This window comes from Zea mays, unplaced genomic scaffold, assembly GCF_902167145.1.
Source record: "Zea mays cultivar B73 unplaced genomic scaffold, Zm-B73-REFERENCE-NAM-5.0 scaffold_638, whole genome shotgun sequence".
In the NCBI taxonomy this organism is placed as follows: domain Eukaryota; kingdom Viridiplantae; phylum Streptophyta; class Magnoliopsida; order Poales; family Poaceae; genus Zea; species Zea mays.
In genome coordinates this window covers 19,384-29,683 of record NW_023367298.1, presented here as the reverse complement: position 1 = coordinate 29,683, position 10,300 = coordinate 19,384, and positions in this window count along the sequence as shown.

Sequence of the window (10,300 nt, the reverse complement as noted above, 5' to 3'; positions counted from 1 at the left end):
CCAGCGTATCGCCGCATGGGCCGACGAGGCGAGCTCGGTGCTGGTGCCGCTGGGGGTGACCGCCAATCCCAGTGTCGAAGCAGTCAGTGTCGATTTCTGACGCGCTCCCGGTGCTGGATTCCGTCGCTGATCGCCTCCTCTTTGGCGCCCGCCTGGAGGCTGAGGGCAGGAGACTCTACCGGGCGGTAATAGAGTACATCCTGACGTGCTTCCGGAGCCATGACCCGGCCATCTCCTTGGAGCCGGTGATTGCAGGTCTGGTGGCCGACGCTGAAGATGCCGCCCGGGGGAGCGTACAAGATGCTGTAGATGTGGTGGCCGAGCGCTTCCAGTGGGATCCCACTGATTATGAGTAGTCAGATCTGCAGGGAGAAAGCAAGGGTCCACTGGAAGCGGCTTGTAATATATTGAGATTTTGTAGGATACTTTAAGTACTACTTATCAGGTAATATTACAACTTATCTGCATGCTACTTTGCCTTTGCTGTGTGCGTCGTTGCCAACTTCTTCCTTGGTACTTGGCCCCCCTGGGATGTAGGCTCGACTTGTCGAGACTGGATGCCAGTATATTTAAGAAAGAATTGGTGACCTGGTCCCCAGGAGGTAATCTCGGCTGGGACCCAGACTTGCACACAGCCTTAGCTAGGAAGTTTTTAGTAGCACACCCATAGGACCCACTACTGGTGTCTTTTATCCTTTGATTTACGCAACAGGACCTGTAGGATTTTAGACTGGGAAGCCAAACTCGTGTGTCCGGACCCCCTGGATCACGGCTCCAAATACTAGGGTACTCGTAGCAGGGTGGTGTAGTGCGTAGGCTTACGGTACGGGACCAGGCTAAGCTGCTACACAGCTCCGGACCTCCCCAGGAGACGAGTGCCCTTTCTTTAGAACTGGACCCCAGGTCTCCGGACCCACAGGACTACAGTTCCAAATACTAGGATACCCGTCACAGAGTGGTGAAGCGTGCGGGCTTTGGGTACGGGACCAAGCTAAGTGGTCGCACGACTCCGGACCATCTTAGGAGACAATTATCCGTTCTCTTGGACTGGCCCCCAGGCTACAGGACCTGGCTACTCAACGCGGTATGTCAATATACTAGCAATGGGGGAAACCGTATGGGTGGGTTAGATAAAAATAATGGTTGTAAACTTAAGCAGAATAAACCATCACAAAGCAAATCTGGGGGGGATCCTCTCTTCATAACTTGATATTCATGAGTGTAAACCAAGAGGACCGGGTTTATGAGGGCGGACCTCACCGGGCTGGCGTACATATATGCGCTACCTAGTTACAAAGGAAGAAAACTGAATTTCCCAGCTTTGCTTTTATGGGAAGAACTTACGGAGGTGCTCTATGTTCCAAGGATTGGGCAGAGGCTTTCCTTCAGTTAGTGACAAGGCGGACACACCCGGGTCGGCATACTTCTGTCACCTTAAAGGGTCCTTTCCAGCTGGGGGAGAGTTTATGGAGCTCTTCTCGGTTCAGTACTCGCCTCAGGACTAGGTCCCCGACCCCGAGCTCCCTACTATACACGAACCGTTGTGGTAGCGCCTGAGCGCTTGGTTGTACCGCGCATTTCGGATTGCCGCTTGCCATCTGCGCTCGTCGATGAAGTCCATGTCTTCACGCCGCAGCTGTCCCTGCATAGACTCATCGAAAGCCTGGACCCGTGGGGAGCCCATGATGATTTCCGGGGGAAGACAGGCTTCAGCCCCGTAGACCAGGAAGAACGGGGTCTCCCCAGTGGCTCGGCTGGGTGTTGTCCGGTTTCCCCATAGCACGAACGGAAGCTCACTGACCCAATTTGCACCATGCTTCTTCAAGCAGTCGTAGGTGCGTGTCTTGAGTCCCCTGAGGATCTCTGCATTTGCCCTTTCCACTTGGCCGTTACTCCTGGGATGAGCCACGGACGCGAAAGCAGAGCTGGGTGCCAAGGCCCTCGCAATACTCCTGGAAGATCCGACTTGTAAACTGGGTTCCGTTGTCAGTAATGATACGACTTGGGACCCCAAATCTACAGATGATGGACTTGAGGAAGGCGACAGCAGCACCCTGGGTGATGTTGACCACAGGGGTGGCCTCTGGCCACTTAGTGAACTTGTTGATGGCGACGAAGAGGTACCGGTACCCGCCAACGGCCGTGGGAAATGGTCCCAGAATATCCACCCCCCATACGGCGACTATGGCCAGGAGGGCGGGATCATTTGCAGAGCCTGAGCTGGTGTGTGTATCTGCTTTGCGTGGAATTGACACGCATTGCAAGACTTTACCATCTCAGCTGCATCCTGGAGAGCGGTTGGCCAGTAGAAGCCATGCTGGAAGGCCTTACCGACTAGTGTGCGGGATGATGAATGACTTCCGCACTCTCCTCCATGGATCTCCGTGAGCAACTCACGACGCTCCTCCTGGGTAATGCACCGCATGTGAATGCTGTTGGCGCCGTGGCGGTAGAGATCCCTTTCCACCACCGCGTAGCGTTTAGCCAACCGCATTATGCGCTCTGCGGACACATGGTCTTCAAGAAGGATTTTCTCCTTCAGGTAGTCCCGGATCTCAAAGATCCATGCATTGGGACCACTCTGAGATATTGGCTGCGGCGCTAAGGGGCTGGCAGGCCCCCCTGTGGCACACACAGTCTTTGGTGGGTTTTGGGATGCCACCGGGACCGCTAGCTTCGAGGTGCTAGTCTCGCCCCCTTTCGCCCCAGTTTGGCAGGCTGGGCAGTGGGTCTCAGCAGCCATCTTTCGAAGACGCCCTCGGGCACGGGTGCCCAAGTTGATGCCTTCATGGAGAGGTCATCTGTCGTCGATGTTGTCGGCCCGAGGAAACATGTTGCAGTTCCAGGGCTGTGAAGTCTTTCTCCAACTTCCTCACGTGAAGAAGGTAGGCTGCGAGCCTGGGCTCGTTGCAGCTACACTCCCCGCGGACTTGCTTGATGATCAGCTGGGAGTCTCCCTTCACCAGGAGTTGGCGGATCCCCAGGGATAGGGCCGCCGACAAGCCGAAGATCAGCGCCTCGTATTCTACCATGTTGTTGGTGGCCTTGAACTTAGGTGCACCATGTACTTCACTTGATCTCCGCTTGGACCAATGAGGATCACCCCGGCCCCCGCCAACTTGCTAGCGGCGGATCCGTCGAAGTAGAGCGTCCAGTGGGGCTCGGTGAAGACCGGACCCCTGGGCTCCGTAGGTGTGGGGTCTGAATCGAGATCCGGACCCCCAGGGACACTTGGGGGAGGCCATCCACTCTACGATGAAGTCAGCCAGGACCTGGCTCTTGATGGCGTGGCGAGGTTGGAAGTCCAGCTAGAACTCAGCGAGCTCCACAGCCCACTTGGCGATGTTGCCTGTGGCGTTAGAGTTGTGGAGGATGGCCCTTAACGGAAAAGGAGGTTACCACCACAACCCTATGTGCCTGGAAATAATGGCGCAGCTTCCTGGACGCGACCAGCACAGCATAAAGGAGTTTGTGCGTCTCAAGATACCTGGTTTTTGCCTCATGAAAGACCTCGCTGACGTAGTAGACCGGCCTCTGAACGGTCCGGACCCCTATAGCCGATCCCGAGTCCTCAGGCTCCTGGCCTTCTGGTGCCGTCCTTTCGACGACCAGCACCGTGCTCACCGCTTCTGTGACCACCGCGATGTATAAATATAGCGGCTCCGCTGGTTCTGGGGCTACCAGTATTGGTAGGGACACCAGGTGCTGCTTCAACTCCCAGAAGGCTTGTTCCGCCTCTTCGGTCCAAGAGAAGGGCCCGGACTTCCGCAGCAACTTGAAGAAAGGCAGCGCCCTCTCAGCCAGCCTTGAAATGAAGCGACTAAGGGCGGCTAATGACCCCATAAGCTTCTGGACGTCCTTGATATGGGCCGGAGGCCTCATCGCCTCGATCGCTTGATCTTCTCCGGGTTTGCTTCAATGCCCCGGTGAAAGGGAATTAGGCTTACACCTAGTTCCTAAATAGTTTTGGTGGTTGAATCGCCAACACAAACAATTGGACTAACTAGTTTGCTCTAGATTATATGTTTTACAGGTGCCAAAAGTTCATCTATAACTATGCTAAATCGACTGTCCGGAATACCGTAGATTATTCCGGACAGGAGAAGCTTTTTGGAAAAAACAGGCCAAGCGCGGACCGTCCGGGCCCTTGCGGCGGACCGTCCGCAACACTAGAATGACTCTCGGACAGAACCAATGCAAAAATACAAGTTTCCATTACGGACTGTCCGAAGGAAAAGCAAAGACCGTCCGAGCCCTCGCGCGGACCGTCCGGCCTTAGGCGCGGACCGTCCGGTCGGTAAGAAACCGAAAAACCCGAAGGTAACGGGTTCGGAGAAATGAATTATAGGGGGCCTCGCGGACCGTCCGGAGGTGCACGACCGGACCGTCCGCGACTGGCTCTGTCTGACATCTGACGACGCATTAAATGCAATATAGCCGTTGATATAGCCGTTACTGCTGACCGTTGCATTTTCAGCCGTTGATCTACAGGGGCGGACCGTCCGCACCAGGAGGGCGGACCGTCCGCGCTCGGCAGAATGGCCCAACGGCTAGGAAGTGGTTGGTGGCTATAAATACAACCCCAACCACCTCCATTCACTTCATCCAAGCATTCCAACCTTCAACATTCAATACAAGAGCTAGCACTCCATTCCAAGACACATTCAAAGCCTCCACCTCTCCAAGTTTCACAATTGAGAAAAGAGATCATTAGTGATTAGTGACTTGAGAGAGGAAGTGATCCGTGTGTTACTTGTCGCTCTTGTTGCTTGGCTTTTTAATCGTGCTTTCTTGATTCCTTCATTGCGATCAAACTCACTTGTAATTGAGGCAAGAGACACCAAACTTGTGGTGGTCCTGTGGGAACTTTGTGTTCCAAGTGATTAAGAAAAGAAAGCTCACTCGATCCGTGGATCGTTTGAGAGAGGGAAGGGTTGAAAGAGACCCGGCCTTTGTGGCCTCCTCAACGGGGAGTAGGTTTGCAAGAACCGAACCTCGGTAAAACAAATCTTCGTGTCTCACTTGCTTATTCGCTTGGGATTTGTTTTGCGCCCTCTCTCCCGGACTCGTTTCTTTATTACTAACGCTAACCCGGCTTGTAGTTGTGTTTATATTTGTAAATTTCAGTTTCGCCCTATTCACCCCCCCCTCTAGGCGACTTTCAATTGGTATCGGAGCCCGGTGCTTCATTAGAGCCTAACCGCTCGAAGTGATGTCGGGAGATCACGCCAAGAAGGAGATGGAGACCGGCGACGACAAGCCCACTACAAGCCAAGGGAGCACTTCATCTTCATCAGAAGAGTCCCGCACCAAGAGAAGAGAGAAGAAGAAGAAATTCTCCAAGCGGAAGGAGAAAAGATCTTCCTCTTCTCACCATAAGGAGAAGAAGGAAAAATCTTCTCACAAGCCGCATCGGAGTGGGGACAAGCACAAAAGGATGAGGAAGGTGGTCTTCTACGAGACCGACACTTCATCGACCTCCACCTCCGGCTCCGACGCGGCGTCCGTCACTTCTAAACGCCAAGAGCGTAAGAAGTATAGTAAGATCCCCCTACGCTACCCTCGCGTTCCTAAACATACACCTTTACTTTCCGTCCCATTAGGCAAACCACCAACTTTTAATGGTGAAGATTATGCTATGTGGAGTAATTTAATGCAATTTCATCTAATCTCTCTCCACAAAAGATTATGGGATGTTGTTGAGTATGGTGTACAGGTACCATCCGTAGGGGATGAGGACTACGACACGGACGAAGTGGCCCAAATCGAGCACTTCAACTCCCAAGCCACAACCATTCTCCTTGCCTCTTTAAGCAAGGAGGAATACAACAAAATACAAGGGTTGAAGAACGCCAAGGAGATTTGGGACCTACTCAAGACGGCGCATGAGGGTGATGAACTCACCAAGATCACCAAGCGGGAAACGATCGAGGGGGAGCTCGGTCGCTTCCGTCTTCGCCAAGGGGAGGAGCCACAAGACATGTACAACCGGCTCAAGACCTTGGTGAAACCAAGTGCGCAACCTCGGGAGCACAAAATGGGATGACCACGAAGTGGTTAAGGTTATTCTGAGAGCCCTTATTTTCCTTAACCCTACTCAAGTACAATTAATTCGTGGCAATCCTAGATATACACAAATGACCCCCGAGGAAGTCATCGGGAATTTTGGTTAGTTTTGAATGCATGATTAAGGGCTCCAAGAAGATCAACGAGCTTGATGAGCCTTCCACATCCGAGGCGCAACCCGTGGCCTTCAAGGCAACGGAGGAGAAGAAGGAGGAGTCTACACCAAGTAGACAACCAATTGACGCCTCCAAGCTCGACAACGAGGAGATGGCCCTAATCATCAAAGCTTCCGGCAAATCCTCAAGCAACGGAAGGGGAAGGACTACAAATCTCGTTCCAAGAAGGTTTGCTACAAATGTGGTAAGCCCGGTCACTTTATTGCTAAATGTCCATTATCAAGTGACAGTGACAGGGACAACGACAAGAGGGGCAAAAGGAAGGAGAAGAAGAAGTACTACAAGAAGAAGGGCGGCGATGCCCATGTTTGTCGGGAGTGGGGACTCCGACGAAAGCTCAAGCGACTCCTCCGACGACGAGGACGCCGCCAACATCGCCGTCACCAAAGGCCTCCTCTTCCCAACGTCGGCCACAAGTGCCTCATGGCCAAGGACGGCAAAAAGAAGGTAAAATCAAAGTCCTCCACTAAATATGAAACATCTAGTGATGAGGATGATAAAAATGAGGAGGATAACTTGCGTATTCTTTTTGCCAACCTTAACATGGAACAAAAGAAAAATTAAATGAGCTAATTAGTGCTATCCATGAAAAGGACGATCTCTTGGACTCCCAAGAGGACTTCCTAATCAAGGAAAACAAGAAACATGTTAAGGTTAAAATGCTTATGCTCTAGAAAGAGAAAAATGTGAAAAATTATCTAGTGAGCTAAGCACTTGCCATGAGATTTTTAGACAACCTTAGAAATGAAAATGCTAATTTGTTGGCTAAGGTTGATTCTCATGTTTGCATTGATCCTAGAAATGATGATGTTGACTTGCTTGCTAGGATTGATGAATTGAATGCTTCCATCGCTAGCCTTAGAAATGAGAATGAGAAATTAATTGCTAAGGCTAAGGATTTTGATATTTGCAATGCTACTATTTCCGACCTTAGAACTAAAAATGATATGTTGCATGCTAAGGTTGTTGAACTAAAATCTTGCAAACCCTCTACATCTAATGTTGAGCATATTTCCATTTGTATTAGATGTAGAGATATTAATGTTGATGCTATCCATGATCACCTAGCCTTAATTAAAAAACAAAATGATCACATAGCTCAACTAAATGCTAAGATTAGAGAGCATGACTTAGAAAATGAAAAATTTAAATTGGCTAGAAGCATGCTCTATAATGGGAGACGCCCTGGCATCAAGGATGGCATTGGCTTCCAAAGGGGAGACAATGTCAAAACTTAATGCCCCACCTAAAAATTTGTCTAACTTTGTTAAGGGCAAGGCTCCCATGCCTCAGGATAACGAGGGTTACATTTTGTACCCTGCCGGTTATCCCGAGAGCAAAATCAGGAGAATTCACTCTAGGAAGTCTCACTCTGGCCCTAACCATGCTTTTATGTATAAGGGTGAGACATCTAGCTCTAGGCAACCAACCCGTGCCAAACTGCCTAGAAAGAAAACTCCTAATGCATCAAATGATCATGCCATTTCATTTAAAACTTTTGATGCATCTTATGTGCTTACTAGCAAATCCGGCAAAGTAGTTGCCAAATTTGTTGGGGGCAAACACAAGGGCTCCAAGACTTGTGTTTGGGTACCCAAAGTTCTTGTATCTAATGCCAAAGGACCCAAAACCGTTTGGGTACCTAAAACAAAGAACTAAACTTGTTTTGTAGGTTTATGCATCCGGGGGCTCAAGTTGGATACTCGACAGTGGGTGCACAAACCATATGACAGGGGAGAAAAAGATGTTCTCCTCATATGAGAAAAACCAAGATCCCCAACGAGCTATCACATTCGGGGATGGAAATCAAGGTTTGGTCAAAGGTTTGGGTAAAATTGCTATATCACCTGACCATACTATTTCCAATGTTTTTTCTTGTAGATTCTTTAGATTACAATTTGCTTTCCGTATCCCAATTATGTAAAATGGGCTACAACTGTCTTTTTACTGATATAGGTGTCACTGTCTTTAGAAGAAGTGATGATTCAATAGCATTTAAGGGTGTGTTAGAGGGTCAGCTATACTTAGTAGATTTTGATAGAGCTGAGCTCGACACATGTTTAATTGCTAAGACTAACATGGGTTGGCTCTGGCACCGCCGACTAGCCCATGTTGGGATGAAGAATCTTCATAAGCTTCTAAAGGGAGAGCACATTTTAGGACTAACCAATGTTCATTTTGAGAAAGACAGGATTTGTAGCGCATGCCAAGCAGGGAGCAAGTTGGCACTCATCATCCACACAAGAACATAATGACGACTGACAGGCCACTGGAGCTCCTACACATGGATCTATTCGGCCCGATCGCTTACATAAGCATCGGCGGGAGTAAGTACTGTCTAGTTATTGTGGATGATTATTCTCGCTTCACTTGGGTATTCTTTTTACAGGAAAAATCTCAAACCCAAGAAACCTTAAGGGGATTCTTGAGACGAGCTCAAAATGAGTTCGGCTTAAGGATCAAGAAAATAAGAAGCGACAATGGGACGGAGTTCAAGAACTCTCAAATTGAAAGCTTCCTTGAGGAGGAGGGCATCAAGCATGAGTTCTCTTCTCCCTACACGCCACAACAAAACGGTGTAGTGGAGAGGAAGAATCGAACTCTATTGGACATGGCAAGAACATGCTTGATGAGTACAAGACACCGGACCGGTTTTGGGCCGAAGCGGTCAACACCGCCTGCTACGCCATCAACCGGTTATATCTTCACCGAATCCTCAAGAAGACATCATATGAACTCCTAACCGGTAAAAAGCCCAACATTTCGTATTTTAGAGTTTTTTGTAGCAAATGCTTCATTCTTATTAAAAGAGGTAGAAAATCTAAATTTGCTCCTAAAACTGTAGAAGGCTTTTTACTTGGCTATGATTCAAACACAAGGGCATATAGGGTCTTTAACAAGTCCACTGGACTAGTTGAAGGTCTCTTGTGACGTTGTGTTTGATGAAACTAACGGCTCTCAAGTAGAGCAAGTTGATCTTGATGAGATAGGTGAAGAAGAGGCTCCATGCATCGCGCTAAGGAACATGTCCATTGGGGATGTGTGTCCTAAGGAATCCGAAAAGCCTCCAAATGCACAAGATCAACCATCCTCCTCAATGCAAGCATCTCCACCAACTCAAAATGAGGATGAAGCTCGAGTTGATGAAGTAGAAGATCAAGCAAATGAGCCACCTCAAGATGATGGCATTGATCAAGGGGGAGATGCAAATGAGGAAGACAAGGAGGAAGAAGAGCAAAGGCCACCACACCCAAGAGTCCACCAAGCAATCCAACGAGATCACCCAGTCGACACCATCCTTGGCGATATTCATAAGGGGGTAACCACTAGATCTCGTGTTGCTCATTTTTGTGAACATTACTCTTTTGTTTCCTCTATTGAGCCACACAGGGTAGAGGAAGCACTTCAAGATTCGGATTGGGTGGTGGCAATGCAAGAGGAGCTCAACAACTTCACTAGAAATGAGGTATGGCATTTAGTTCCACGTCCCTAACCAAAATGTTGTAGGAACCAAATGGGTCTTCCGCAACAAGCAAGATGAGCATGGTGTGGTGACAAGGAACAAAGCTCGACTTGTGGCCAAAGGATACTCCCAAGTCGAAGGTTTGGATTTCGGTGAAACCTATGCACCCGTAGCTAGGCTTGAGTCAATTCGCATATTATTAGCCTATGCTACTTACCATGGCTTTAAGCTTTATCAAATGGACGTGAAAAGTGCCTTCCTCAACGGACCAATCAAGGAAGAGGTCTATGTTGAGCAACCTCCCGGCTTTGAAGACAGTGAGTATCCTAATCATGTCTATAGGCTCTCTAAGGCGCTTTATGGGCTCAAGCAAGCCCCAAGAGCATGGTATGAATGCCTAAGAGATTTCCTTATTGCTAATGGCTTCAAAGTTGGCAAGGCCGATCCTACACTCTTTACTAAAACTCTTGAAAATGACTTGTTTGTATGCCAAATTTATGTTGATGATATTATATTTGGGTCTACTAACGAGTCTACATGTGAAGAGTTTAGTAGGATCATGACACAGAAATTCGAGATGTCGATGATGGGGGAG